This window comes from Macrotis lagotis, chromosome 6 (genome assembly GCF_037893015.1).
Source record: "Macrotis lagotis isolate mMagLag1 chromosome 6, bilby.v1.9.chrom.fasta, whole genome shotgun sequence".
In the NCBI taxonomy this organism is placed as follows: Eukaryota; Metazoa; Chordata; class Mammalia; order Peramelemorphia; family Peramelidae; genus Macrotis; species Macrotis lagotis.
In genome coordinates, this window is record NC_133663.1 from 64,513,256 (window position 1) to 64,527,399 (window position 14,144).

The window sequence follows — 14,144 nt, forward strand, 5'->3', positions numbered from 1 at the left end:
ACCTATGTATAAAAAAATATGTATAGCAGTTCTTTTAGTATTGGCAAACAATTGGAAATTGGGGAAATGACTGAACAAGTTGTGGTATATGATTGTAATGGGATATAATTAGCAGAATGTTCTCAGTAAAATCTGGAAATAGCAAACTGATGCAAAGTGAAGTGAGCAAAACCAGGAGAACATTGTATACAATAATAGCAGTGTTGCACCATGATCAACTGTGTCTAAATTAGCTATTTTTAACAAAGCAGTGATCTAAGACAGCTCCAAAAATGAATGTCTTATGATCTTAAAGACAATTTTTATGTTGAAAAATGTCATACATCTTCAGAGTAAGAAGAGATGGAATCTGAATGCACATCAAAACAGGCTTTTGTAAAACTTAATTTTTCTTGGATTTTTAGTTTGTGTTTTCTTTCATAACACAGATTAAAAATCTAAGAAAAATTAAGCTGTGGGGGCAGCTAGATGGCCCAATCCCGGCCCTGGAGTCAGGAGTACCTGAGTTCAAAATAGGCCTCAGACACTTAATAATTACCCAATTGTGTGGTCCTGGGCAAGCCACCTCACCCCATTTGCCTTGCAAAAAAAAATTAAATTGTGGAGTGCTTAGAGCTTGGTTAGATATTGAAGATGGAGCCATCACCAGTTGTCTTGACTCTGTCTTGCTATGCAGGATCATGATGACTTTGGAAGAGAGAGTGAGGTGGTTGATTTCATGCAGCTCTACCTCACTTAAATCAAATTTACAATGCAAAAAAAGACATCACTCAAAATCCTGTGGTGACACACAAATGACAAAGCAGCAGGTACAGATTCAATGGGAGGTAGTCACAATTTTGCACACAGGCCACCCAGGTCATGGGGTCATTTCCCTACTGAAAGCAAAAGGGGATTCAGCAACCCCCTGGGTGACTAAGCAACCTTTTTAAGGATCACACTGCTCACCTCCTGATATGAGGAAGGGGCTAGAAAAGCTGCCCTAAAAATTGTCTGCTTACCAACCCTGGCCTGATTGCTTCAGCAAGTGGGGATCCCACAGTGTGATTGAGACACAAAAAATCTACAAAAACTTCTTCAAAGAAGAATCCACTCATCACTGGTGCATGGAATGTGTGCACATTCATAGACAGCACAAGATCCAATAGACCTGAAAGACAAACAGCTCTTGTCGTAAGACAGCTTAGCAGGTATCATATCAAAAGCAGCCCTGAGGAAAACAAGGCTGACAAATGAAGGCCAGCTTACTACAATTCAAGCTGGATACACATTTTTTTCTGGAGTGACTACACTAAAGGAGAACACCGTGAAGCTGGGGTAGGTTTTGCAATCAAAGTGAATCTACTCAACATTCTTGAATGCCTACCAAAATGATAGGACAGGCTCATGACAATGAGATTACCACTTCCAGGAAAATGCCGTGCCATCATCAGTGCCTATGTTCCCACCATGATGAACACTGATGAAATTAAAGAAAAATTTTATGAAGACCTGGAGACCCTTTCATCAAATGTTTCAAAAGAGGACAAGCTTATAATTCTGGGTGACTTTAATGCTAGAGAAGGTTCAGATTACCAGACATGGCAGGGAGTCCTTGGGAGGAATGGAATTGGAAATAGCAATAGCAATTGTCAGCTTCTACTGAAGACTTGTCATCTCATGACCTTCTTATCACAAACCACCGTCCATTTACCTAAACACAATAAAAGTTCTTAGATGCACCCTCATGGGAAACTTTGGCATTTACTAGACCATGTGATTGTAAGGAGAATAGACTGACAGGATGTAAGAGTGACAAAGGCATTATTTGGTGCAGAGTGTTGAATTGATCACAAATTCATCCTCACTAAGCTAAATATTCACATTCAACCAAAGCAGTGGCCCCAAGGCAAAATGAATACTATAAGAATTAATGCCAAGAGATTAGAATGTCTCTGAGCAGGAATAATTTGTTGCTAACTTGGAGGAAAAACTGAGCCAACACACAGTTGGCAACAGTAGAGCAGAAAAGGAATGGGCAGCTTTCAGAGATCTGATATATATAGTACTGCATTTGCTCATCTGGGCTAGAACACTTGCAAACACCAAGACTGGTTTGATGAAAATGATGGGGGAAATACAAAAGCCATTAAATGAGAAACAAGAACTCCACAGCATTTACCAGCAGGACAGTTCATCTGTTTCTAAGAGGGCAACATTTAATTCCATCAAAAGTAAAGTCCAAGTGAAGCTTAGAGAGAAACAGGACTCTTGGCTCAGTAAGAAGGCAGATGAAATTCAACTTTATGCATACAATAACAAACCAGAAGCCTTTTTTGATGCCCTGAAGGCTATTTATGGATCAAAGACATATGGTACATCTCAACTACTCAGTGCTGATGGATCTACATTGATTAATGATAGGTACATGATCCGATCCTAGAGAGATGAGCTGAACACTTCCATAGTGTTCTTTTTTTCTTTTTGTTAGTTTTTTTGGCAAGGCAATGGGGTTAAGTGGCTTGCCCAAGGCCACACAGCTAGGTAATTATTAAGTTTCTGAGGCCAGATTTGAACTCAGGTACTCCTGACTCCAGGGCCGGTGCTTTATCCACTATGCCCCTATAGTGTTCTTAACAGACCATCTTCAATCAATGCAGAAGTCATTGACTGTTTACCTCAAGTTGAAGTCAATCAGTCTTTAGTTGAAGTTCTAACTGAAGAAGAGGTTTTTGAATGCCATTAGACTCCTTTCAAGTGGCAGAGCACCTGGTGCTGATTCTATTCCAGCTGAGATCTACAAAGTGGGGAGGGGTTCGTTCATTGCTTATCCAAAAACTGACTGAAATTTTCCAGGTTATATGACATGAAGGGGTTATCTCCCAAGAATTCAAGAATGTCTCCATCTTCCATCTCTATAAAGGTAAAGGGAATAGATTGTCCTTTGATAATACCAGGGGTATTTCTCTTTTAGTCTTTACTGGTAAGATTCTTGCTGAAGTCTTCAATAAGCTCATCCTTTACCTGAAAGATGATCACCTCCCTGAGAGCCAGTGTGGCTTCAGAAAGAGTCAAGGAATGGTTGATATGGTGTTTTCTGCCCAACAACTCCAGGAAAAATGCCAAGAACAGACCAAAGTTCTGTATATATCATTTATATAACATAAGTTTTGTATACAACATTTGTAGATCTGAACAAGGCCTTTTATACCATCAGTCATGAGGTTTAAATTCTTCAACTTGAAAAGGCTGCAAGCCAAGACTAAAGTGGAGGGAGAGTTGGTGCAGGATCTTCTGTTTGCAGATGATTGTGCACTCAATGCAGCCTCTGAAGCCGAGATTCAACAAAATATGGATAGATTCTCAGCTGCTTGTGCTAATTTTGGTTTAACAATTAACACCAAGAAAACAGAGGTGCTCCATCAGCCAGCATCACAGTAGCCACATGTGGAACCATGGATTACAGCAAAATGGATAAGTTTTGAGTACTGTGGACAAGTATACTCACCTTGGCAGTGTCCTGTTCAAGGAAGTCCACGTTGACAATGAGGTTGACACACACAATGCAGAGCTAGCTCAGTATTTGGGAGGCTCCAAAAGAAAGTATGGAAGAGAAGAGGTATTAGACTGACTACCAAACTGAAGCTCTATAGAGCTGTTGTGTTGATCTCATTGCTATATGGCTATGAAATCTGGACAGTCTACCGGTGTCGTGTCAGATAACTGAATTGATTTCATTTAAATTGTCTTAAGAAGATTCTGAAGATCTCCTGGCAGGAGAAGATACCAGACACTGAGGTTCTTTCTCGAGCCAAACTGCCAATCATTTCAACATTACTACAGAGAGTGCAACTATGATGGACTGGAACCTTAGATGCCAGATGTAGGCTTGTCAAAAAAAACTATTCTATGGAGAACTCACACAAGGCAAGTTCTCACAAGAGGGGTCAGAAGAAGGGATATCGAGACACCCTGAAGGTCTCATTAAAGAACTTCGGAATGACTGTACAGCATGATATGGGAGACACTGGCATGGGAGACATTGGCAAACAACTGCCCAGCATGGCATGCTTTCATTAGTGAGGGTGCTGAACTCTATGAAGAAGGCAGAATTGAAGCAGCTCAAAGGAAACATGATATACATAAGTTTAGAGTAACCACCCCAGATATTCACATGAACTATTTGTGCCCATTCTGAGTTCATATTGGTCTGATCAGCCACAATCAGACACACTGTAATTTGTCTCAAACATAGTGATGTCATTTTGGTCTTCTTTGATAATGAGGGACAAGAACCTAACTGGAAATATGTTTTGCATGATTGCACATGTATAAGCTATGTCAAATTACTTCCCTTTTCAATGAGGAGAGAGAAGAGGAAGACAATTTGGAACTAAATTTTTTTAAATGTTAAAAATTGTTTTTACTCATAATTGGGAAAAAATAAAATTTAAATAAATAATATTTTTAAAAGACTTGAACTCTTTGGGAATAATGAACTTTTTGGGTACTTCTGACCTTGGCTCATTACCAAAAAGATTTGTTATTTTAGTGACAGAAAATACTGGGTAATGCCTTGATCCTCCCTTATTAATGAAATGGGAAAGGAGCACTACATCATTTAAAAAGAACTGCTAGTTATAATTCAGAGCTCTCATATCAAAGAAAAATAGTATAAGCATACAGAAGGAAGCAGTTCAGGATTCCATAAGAAATGGAAGTTTCTACTATAAGCAAGGAGAGTATATGGAGTAAAACTTTTCAAAAGGCAAAAGGATAGGCTTGTGAACAAGAATCACTCTACAAAGATGAGTATAGTCCTATAGAAGTGTGGAGGAATGTAACAACAAAGATCTTCCTGTTTTGAAATAGGACTTCAAGCATTTCTGATGAAAAGAGAATGGTTGATCAGAAATTTTGAAATACAAACAGAAGACTTCAGAGATACCTAGAAAGGTAAATTTATTTGAAAATTGAGAATTGAAAACTGTATGATGATATAGTACTAACATTCTAATAGGAGGAGAAAAAGGTGACCATTCAGAATCTTAATATTCTCAAAGGGTATTGTGAAGTCTAAATAAGAAAAACAGTGGTCTTGTGAGGTGAATTGGTTCTATTTCAAGGGTTTGAAAAAGGGAAAGGAAAGGAGGGTAAAAGGAATTTCACTAGTGTAGAAAAAAGGAAACAGGTAAAAGTTTTTTTTATAATTGAAGCTTGTGAGAATAATGTATAAACACAGAAGAAGGAATTGAATATCAAATAAGCCTCATTTTTATCTGTAATGGACAAAGGAAGGTTAAACACACATACATATACTGTCAGCACATATATATGTGTATATATATATATATATACATATACATACATATATGAATGCTGCTTACATAAAATTCAACATGAGAACAAGCAGGGGTAGGCCAAGAGGGAAAATAATATCACAGAGAGAGTAGACATCATCAAAATAAACATTATGATACTAAAGAAGGGACTAAAAAGGAGGAGGAAAAAGCTAAGAGTGAGACTCTAAGGGTGCCTTAGACTTCTCTTTAACCAACTGGAGAGAGGAAGGCTAAACAAACTATCATAAATAAAGGTAATAGAATATTTTTGCATTGAAAGAGATGATAAAAAATTATTTCAGAGACTCCTGGGAAATATGAACTGTAATGGAATGAAGTAAGCAGAACCAGAAGAACAATTTAGAATAGAAATAAAGTAAAGGAAAATTAAAGGATTTAAGAACTCTGACAGACCTTGTTTTCAGGTGACCTACGATGAAGTTTGTTAATGTGTAGAGTTAATTGAAGTTCAGAAGGAAGTACATATAAGCAGGACAGTTTTGAAAGTAATATGTAGGATTTTTAACATAGTACATATACATATATGCATATGTATATTTATATTAAGATATAACATTGTATTTATATATTAATCATATATAATTATATTTATATTTACAATGTAATATGTACCTTAAAAGCTAGTAAATGGAATGAGATTAAATGGTTTCAAATACAATCCTCTTGGGCGGCTAGGTGGCATAGTGGATAAAGCACCGACCTTAGAGTCAGGCATACCTGGGTTCAAATCCAGTCTCAGACACTTAATAATTACCTAGCTGTGTGGCCTTGGGCAAGCCACTTAACCCCATTTGCCTTGCAAAAACATGAAAAATAAATAAATAAAAATAAAATAAACAAATACAATCCTCTTTTATTGAATATATGGAAATGATCTTTTTGGTCTAATGTCATAATAAAAATGTTTTCAAATGCTTCAAATTATTAATTATTACAGAAATTCAAATTCAAATTCAAGCAACTTTTAAGTTCTACCACATCCATTAGAATGCAAAGATGACAAAAAGGGAAAATAGGAGTTGCTGCAATGTTTATGAATGAATAAGCACACTAATACAGTGTTGATGGAGCTGTAAATTAGTTCATCCATTTTGGAAAGCAATTTGGAACTATACCAAAAAAGTCACTATACTCTCCATGCCCTTTTATCAGTAATACGGGAAAGAAGGAAATTAATTTTTCATTAAGGAAAGACATAATCCTACTATGTGTCAGATGCCTTAGAAATAATATTTCATTTAATAGTCATAACCATGCAAAGTAGGGACCATTATTTTCTCCATTCTACAATTAAGCAAGATAAGCAGATAGGTGTCTTGCCCAAGATTACATGGTTAGTAAATGTCTGAGGCTGGACTTGAACTGGGGGGGGGGGGTCTTTCTTATTTCAGATGCAGCACTCTATGCACCAGCATATGTGGGGAAAGGACCCCTATGTGTAAGAATATTGATAGTAGCCCTTTTTTGTACTAGCAAAGAACTAAAAACAAAAAAATTATATATATTTTATTTGTTTTCCAATTATATATAATAGTAGTTTCTAACTATCATTTTTTGATAAGGTTTTGAACTTTACAATTTTTCCCTTATGTTCCCTTTCCTCCCTTCTTCCCCCCTACAGAAGGCAATCTGATAGTCTTTACATTGTTTCCATGTTATGCATTGATCAACATTGAATGTGTTGAGAGGAAAAACATATTCTTGAGGAAGAAATAAAATATCAGAGATAGCAAATTGTGTAGTACATAAGACAACTTTTTTTTTTGTTTTAGGTTTTTGCAAGGCAAATGGGGATAAGTGGCTTGCCCAAGGCCACACAGCTAGGTAACTATTAAGTGTCTGAGACCGGATTTGAACCCAGGTACTCCTGACTCCAGGGCTGGTGCTTTATCCACTGTGCCACCTAGCTTCCCCAGACAACTTTTCTTTTAAAAAATTGAAGGTAGGAGCATCTAAGTGGCACAGTGGATAGAGCACCAGCCCTGGAGTCAGGAGGACCTGAAGTTCAAATCCGGCTTCACACACTTAATAATTATCTAGCTGTGTGGCCTTTTGCAAATCACTTAACCCCATTGCCTTGCAAAAAAAAAATTTAAAAAAAAGTAAGTTCTCTAAAAATTGAAGGTAATAATCTTTGGTCTTTGTTAAAACTCCACAGATCTAGGGGCAGCTAGGTGGCGTAGCTGATAAAGCACCGGCCTTGGAGTCAGGAGTACCTGGGTTCAAATCCGGTCTCAGACACTTATAGTTACCTAGCTGTGTGGTCTTGGGCAAGCCACTTAACCCCATTCGCCTTGCAAAAAACCTAAAAAAATAAACTCCACAGATCTTTCTCTGGAATCAGATGGTATTCTCAGACACAAATACCTTGAAAATGACCCTGATTATTGCACTCTTGGAATTAATATCGATCATCACCCCCATATTGTTGTCAATGTGTACAGTATTCTCCTGGTTCTGCCCAACTCATTCAGCATCAATCCAGGCTTCTCTGGAATTCCATCCCTCTTGAATTCTAATAGAACAATAGTGTTCCATCACATACATTTGTTCAGCCATTCCCCAATTGATGGACATCCCCTTGATTTCCAATTCTTAGCTACCACAAACAGAGCTGCTATGAATATTTTTGTACAAGTGATGTTTTTACCCTTTTTCATGTTCTCTTTAGGATATAGACTCAGCACTGGTATTGCTGGAACAAAGGGTATGTGCATTTTTTTTTTTTTTTTTGCCTTTTGGGCATAATTCCAGACTGCTCTCCAGAAAGGTTGGATGAGTTTGCAGCTCCACCAACAATGCTTTATTAGCTCCAACATTGATCATTGTCCTTTCTGATCTTACTGACCAAACTGAAAGGTGTAAGGTGTTCTTTCCAACTCTTAAGAAAGAAGTAATGGAATAGAGAGAAGTAGATAAGAGCCCTCAGATATGGCCAAAATGTTGATTTGTTGGACTACATACCTTTATTATAAGAGAGAGCTTTGGAATTGAGGTGGAGGTGAATAAGAGATATAGATATGCATCAAGCATGACTTTTTTTAATGAAGTGAAGAAAAATTTTATAGTGCGAGTCAGAAATACTTTGCAACCTTATTATATGTGTATATAATTATATATATATATTTAAAATCAAACTGTATATGGTAAATGTTCATTATTTCTCATATAATTTTTTCTTGTTCTTTTTTATTAAATGAAATATTTAGTGGTTAATTTTACTTTAAAAAATAGGCTAACAACAACCTGAAAATAGTTTTTAGTGGAAAATTATGTAGTCCTTTATCTTTGTTCAGATCAACACTTTCATCATAACTTGAATAAAAATACAGATGATGCATTTTTATCAAATTTGTGAAGCAACTGGAAAGGGGTTGATAGTTAATATATTAGTGGAATTACCTTATATGTTTCATAAAATACTCTACCTGTATCACAAGGTTGTTGCAAGAAACTAATAAAATAATGCTTATAAAATATTTTGTAATTGTAAAGTACATTATATTATGAAGTCGTATGACTTCACTCTATTTCCCAGTTGTCCTGGAGTCCAGTGGACACAACTCAGGACTCACCTCTTTCCTTAAGAGAGAGATGACAGTAATTCCATCAGAGAAAAAAATGTGAATTTCAAGTGATTAACTCTCCTCATTTAGTTTGTGAAAGTGCTGGAACCACTGCTATCCATAAAATTCAGTTCTACTGATTATTATGTTAGTAAACATTTGTTTATTTTTTTGATGGGTCCTAATGACTCCAATGAAATTCATGTGACCACTTGGATAACTAATATAATTCAAAGGTATCCGAACTCTTGCATTCCAAGAGTACTTTTAAAGAATACAGCTTCTTGGTATATATCTTAAGGAAGTCAAAGACAGTGAGACCCTATGAATATTAAAAATATTCCTGATAAAACTTTTTGGGGCAGCAAAGAACTTATCCAGTAACTACAAAAGTAGTCTTGAAGTCAGAAACACCTGGACAAATTATTTCTTTTGTTAGAACCTTAGGGGACTCTCTGAGGGAAAGTTACCCATACCAGTGAAATCATAGGTCCAGTCTCAATCTATTCCTATTCCAATGAATCAGAAACAAGTAGATCTGTCAACAAGTATTAAATACGTCCCAGGATGGGGAGGCTAGGTGGTACAGTGGATAGTGCACCAGCCCTGGAGTCAGGAGTACCTGAGTTCAAATCTGACCTCAGACACTTAATAATTACCTAGCTGTGTGGCCTTGGGCAAATCACTTAATTCCATTGCTTAGCAAAAACTTAAAAAAAAAGAAGAAGAAGAGCATGTCCCAGGATACAAAGGATAAAAAAGAGTCCCCGACCTCAAGGAGCTCATCCTCTTAAGGAGAAACATGTCAACAACTTCTTGCAAACAAGCTGCAGGCATTGTCTCAGAGGGAATGCACTAATATTCAGGAAGAATAAGAAAGGACTTTCTTGGAAAAAAAGTGGTGCTTTCTTGAAGAAAATCAGGGAAGTCAAAAGGTAGAGATGAGGAGGGAAAAATTTCAGCCATCAATAAGAGAAAGGTGTTAGAAGACTGAAAAGATAGAAAGGGATCAGGTTAGAGAGAGTTTTAAAAGCCAAACAAAGGATTTTATGCTTGATCTTGGAAATGAGAGAGAGCCATTGGAGTTGCTTGAGTAAGGAGGTCAGATCTGGAATTTAGAAAGATCAATGTGACAACTGAAGAGAGGATGGACTGAGGATCTGAAGTAAAGAGACTAATGAAAAGTCTATTGCAAAGGCAAAAATCATGAGATGATGAGAGTCAGTACCAGGAAAAGTAGAAGAGAGAAAAGGGAATATCTAAGAGAAGTTTCAAAGAATGAAACAATATGTTTTGATTACTGATTGAATGAAGGATTGGTGAAGAAGAGATAATGAGGGGATGAGGATGACATTAAAGTTCCAGGTTTAAGAGGCTAGGTTGATGGTGATTATCCTGAGAGTAACAGGAAAGTTGGGAAGATCTTAGGAATGTCCAGAAGATGTGAAAGTAGAGGTCAAGAGAGAAATTAGGTCTGCTCATGATCTGCAAATCATCTATCTTCATAGAAATGATAAGAGAATCCATGGGTGCTAATAAGATTAACAAATGAAATAATGTAGAGAGAAGAGAAGAGGGTTCAAGACTAAGCCCTGTAGGATACCCCTGGTCAGTGGACATGAGCTATAGATCCAGCAAAGGAGACTGAGAAAGAGGATAAGACAGATAAGAGGAGAACCAAGATAGATTAGCCACAGAAACCTAGGGAAAAGAAAATATCAAGTAGAAGAGGGAGACTGACAAGGTCAAAGGCTACAGGAAAGCCCAGAAGGATGAGAACTGAGAAAAGGTCACTATATTTGGCAATTAAGACATTAATAGCCACTTTGAAGAGGGCAGAGTCAGTCGAATGACAAGGTCTGAAGGAAAACTTCTTGTTTATCCTTTGTCATCATCCTCACTCTATCTTCCAGAATCATTGAAGTCCAATGGCAAAACAAAAGTAAGGATAACTGGGGATGGTCCAAAATTCGGTGGATGACCTTGGCATCTTTGATGTCTGACCAAGCACTAAGAGCTCACAATACTTAGTATGGTGAGGTGTGATCACAGCTCATGATACAGTTTCTTGGAGCTACAGGTGAGAGTTGAATGACAGATACCAAAGGTAGATGAGCAACTCTGAAAAGAGTTTTGCAAGCCCTCACACCACAAGCGCAAGTTCCAAAATGAAAGCCATGTAAACTAAAATAGAAAACAGTTCCTGAATCTATACATAAGGATCCTTATTGACTTCACCTACTGACTTAATTTTAAAATGCAATATATATTGTATAGTATTTTTATTTTGCTAAATATTTCTCAGTTACATTTGAATGTGGTTCAGACAGCACTTAGGAGTATCATGTGACTAGTAGATCCTCTCTGTTTTAGATTCTCAGTAGTCATTCCTTTTGTAGAGATCTCTTTTATACAGAAATTGTAGTTTGTGGTTTGTACTTCCTTGCTTTCCCTAACTAAATAAATTATATTGAATATAATTTTGGATGCATCAAGATCATTATTATGATTAATTTTTGTACTGTACTATAGATAGTTTGTGGCCTTAAGTCAAGCAAATGGTAACCTTGGGAACTATTCTGGAACTTCCATTCTTAAATTAATCCTTTATCTGAACTTGGTAGCTTATGTGGAACTTTTCCCATAACAGTGGAACAGAGAATCTTCATCCAATTTCATCCCTTATGTTCATGTGCAGTATAATATAGCTACTCTTTCCCAACATTTATTATTGTAACTGAGGCTAAAGCAGCCATGACCCCTCAGATCTTTATTTCCCTTGGTAAAAGTAATATCTTCACTGACTTTATTCATATACAGTTTCAATATCACTGACTTTAAAACATTCTCTTATTTCAAGATCCATTGTAAACTTCAAGTCATTCTCCTTCACATTAACTTATAATTATTGCTAAAGGTCATGTGTTACCCTATTTGGAAATATGATTATTTTTCTTATGGCTGTTTCATTTCATGTAGAATTAGAAAAACCTGTTGATACTATTTTTAAAGTCACCTTTTTGGAGCAGCTAGGTGGCGAAGTGGATAGAGTACCAGACCTGGAGTCAGGAGTACCTGAGTTCAAATCCTGCCTCAGACACTTAATAATTACCTAGCTGTGTGGCCTTGGTCAAGCCACTTAACCCCGTTTGCCTTGCAAAAAATACCCCCTAAAAAAAAAGAATTGTCTTTGCTTGGGCCAGCTAGGTGGTGCCGTAGATAGAGCACTGGCCCTGGAGTCAGGAGGACCTGAGTTCAAATGCGACCTCAGACACTTAATAATCACCTAGCTGTGTGGCCTTGGGCAAGCCACTTAACCCCATTTGCCTTGCCAAAAAAAAAAAAAAACTAAAAAAACAAAAGAATGAGAGAGGTCTTGGACAACTCACAATGGCCCCTCTGGCAGACAGGGTCTTCAACCGGAAGGAATCCCCGAGGTAAACCTGCTACTCTTTCATCTCCAGTACTGTCTCACTGGCATCCATCACAGAAGCCTAAAAAACTGGACAGTCAAGGTATAATAACACCATCATGGGCCCCCCTATCAGAACTACACACTTCACATGGAGAAAGTTCTTCTGCCACACAGTGGCATTAGGATGGTCTCTCTCTCTCCCTATTGATTAGGGCCAGGAAACTGCTGGCATTGAGGTACAAGTCAGGGTGATGGGGATCAAGCCAGAAGTTATAGATGGAGAATTCCTGGCCCCAGGGGCTGTAGCAGATTCGGTATAGGTTTGACCTCCTGAAGGTGGGGAACAATCATTTCAGGTAGTCTGTGTCTCCATACTTCCCCATTTGTGGAGAGGAGATGAAAGCATTTCACACTGTGCTCATTCATGACAGATGAGGCCTCCTGGGAATAACAGAGGAAATGCACTCCATAGGAGGACTGCTCCATGATGGGGGCCACAGCTTGCTGGAGCCCTTACACCTGCTCCCATAGTGGTCAAAGACTCCCCCCTTGAAGAGATCCAAGACTATCAACAGTGCCCCTGGATTTATCTGGTTGATACCCTTCAGCAGATGCCTAAAGGTATTAGAGCTGTCAAAGAGTCCATGGACTATGATGATAGGTTTATAGGGAATTTGGGGGGACTCAGGCAGCAGGAGAGGCAGCAAGCGAAATAGGAACATGACTCCTGGCTGGGGGAGCTGAGGCCCCTGGAACCCTAGCATGCTCCAACCTGGATCAGTGAACTTCCCTCCTACCTATGTTTACTTCCCCCCCAAGTCCCTCCTTTGACTTTTTACATCTGGTCCCAGTGTTGATGGAAGTATTGTCAACATTCCTATATAACAGAAATCAGAAAAAGTAGGCACCGAATTGATCAATATTCTTTCAGAGCTGAGTGCCACTCTTTTAGATGATAGGAAAGTCTTCTTGGTTGCTTAGCAGGAATAGAGGATGGGTCTGTGGCTATTTAAAAGGAAATGACCCCATTATCAGTGTGTTGTTCCATGATACCATGCGTATGTCAGCTAAAATCTATGTCCTCCCTAGGCAAGCCTGAGTCTGTATCTTGGGCTGTCTCTTTTGTTTTTTCTTTCCTCATATTCAGTGAATGAGGATCTAGCCAAAGAAGGTGGAACTTAGGGTTGGAGGTAGCCTGGTGAGCTCAAGGGGTTTAAATGTCTTGAACCCTCTTGGATGGAGTTGATTGACAACCTGGGGAGAAGTCCAAGCTGCTATTCCAGCACATTGACACAGTGATCGTCTCAATCATAAAATGGGAGAGAGCACAGTGGTTGGAACTCTGGGTCTAGAGTCAGGAAAACTTGAGTTCAAATCTGGCTTCAGACACTGATTGTGAATCTAGGAAAGCCACAACTTTTGTCTGTCTCAGTTTCTTCAACTGTAAAATTTACCTCCCAAGGTTGTGAAGATCAAATAAGGTTATAATTGTAAAGGGCTGAGCACACAGTAGGTATTTAATAAATATTTGCTTCCTGCCTAGTTGATTTAAAATACATTGATTGTACATTTGATTTAATTCCATTAACCATCGCATAGTGATAGTCAATAGTATAAGTTCTGTGTTTGACTAGCGACTTTCTGTCTTCAAGATACTTTTATTCTACTGAGGAGATTCCACACGTACAGGGATAAGTAAATACAAAATACATACAAAATGACTTAGTGAGTTGTGGGGAAAAGGAAAGGCTGAGTCTAGATGACATCTGAGCTGGACCTTGAAGGGATCTAGGGATTTTCTTTCTTTTTCTTAAAATTAAT

The 14,144-nt window shown here is 37.9% G+C and overlaps 1 pseudogene; it reads right to left on the bottom strand.

Annotated features, from left to right (window-relative positions):
- Positions 1-11,051: 11,051 nt before the first annotated feature.
- LOC141492133 (lysosomal thioesterase PPT2 pseudogene) lies at positions 11,052-13,087 on the bottom strand (annotated as a pseudogene).
- Between the last annotated feature and the right edge of the window lie 1,057 nt (positions 13,088-14,144).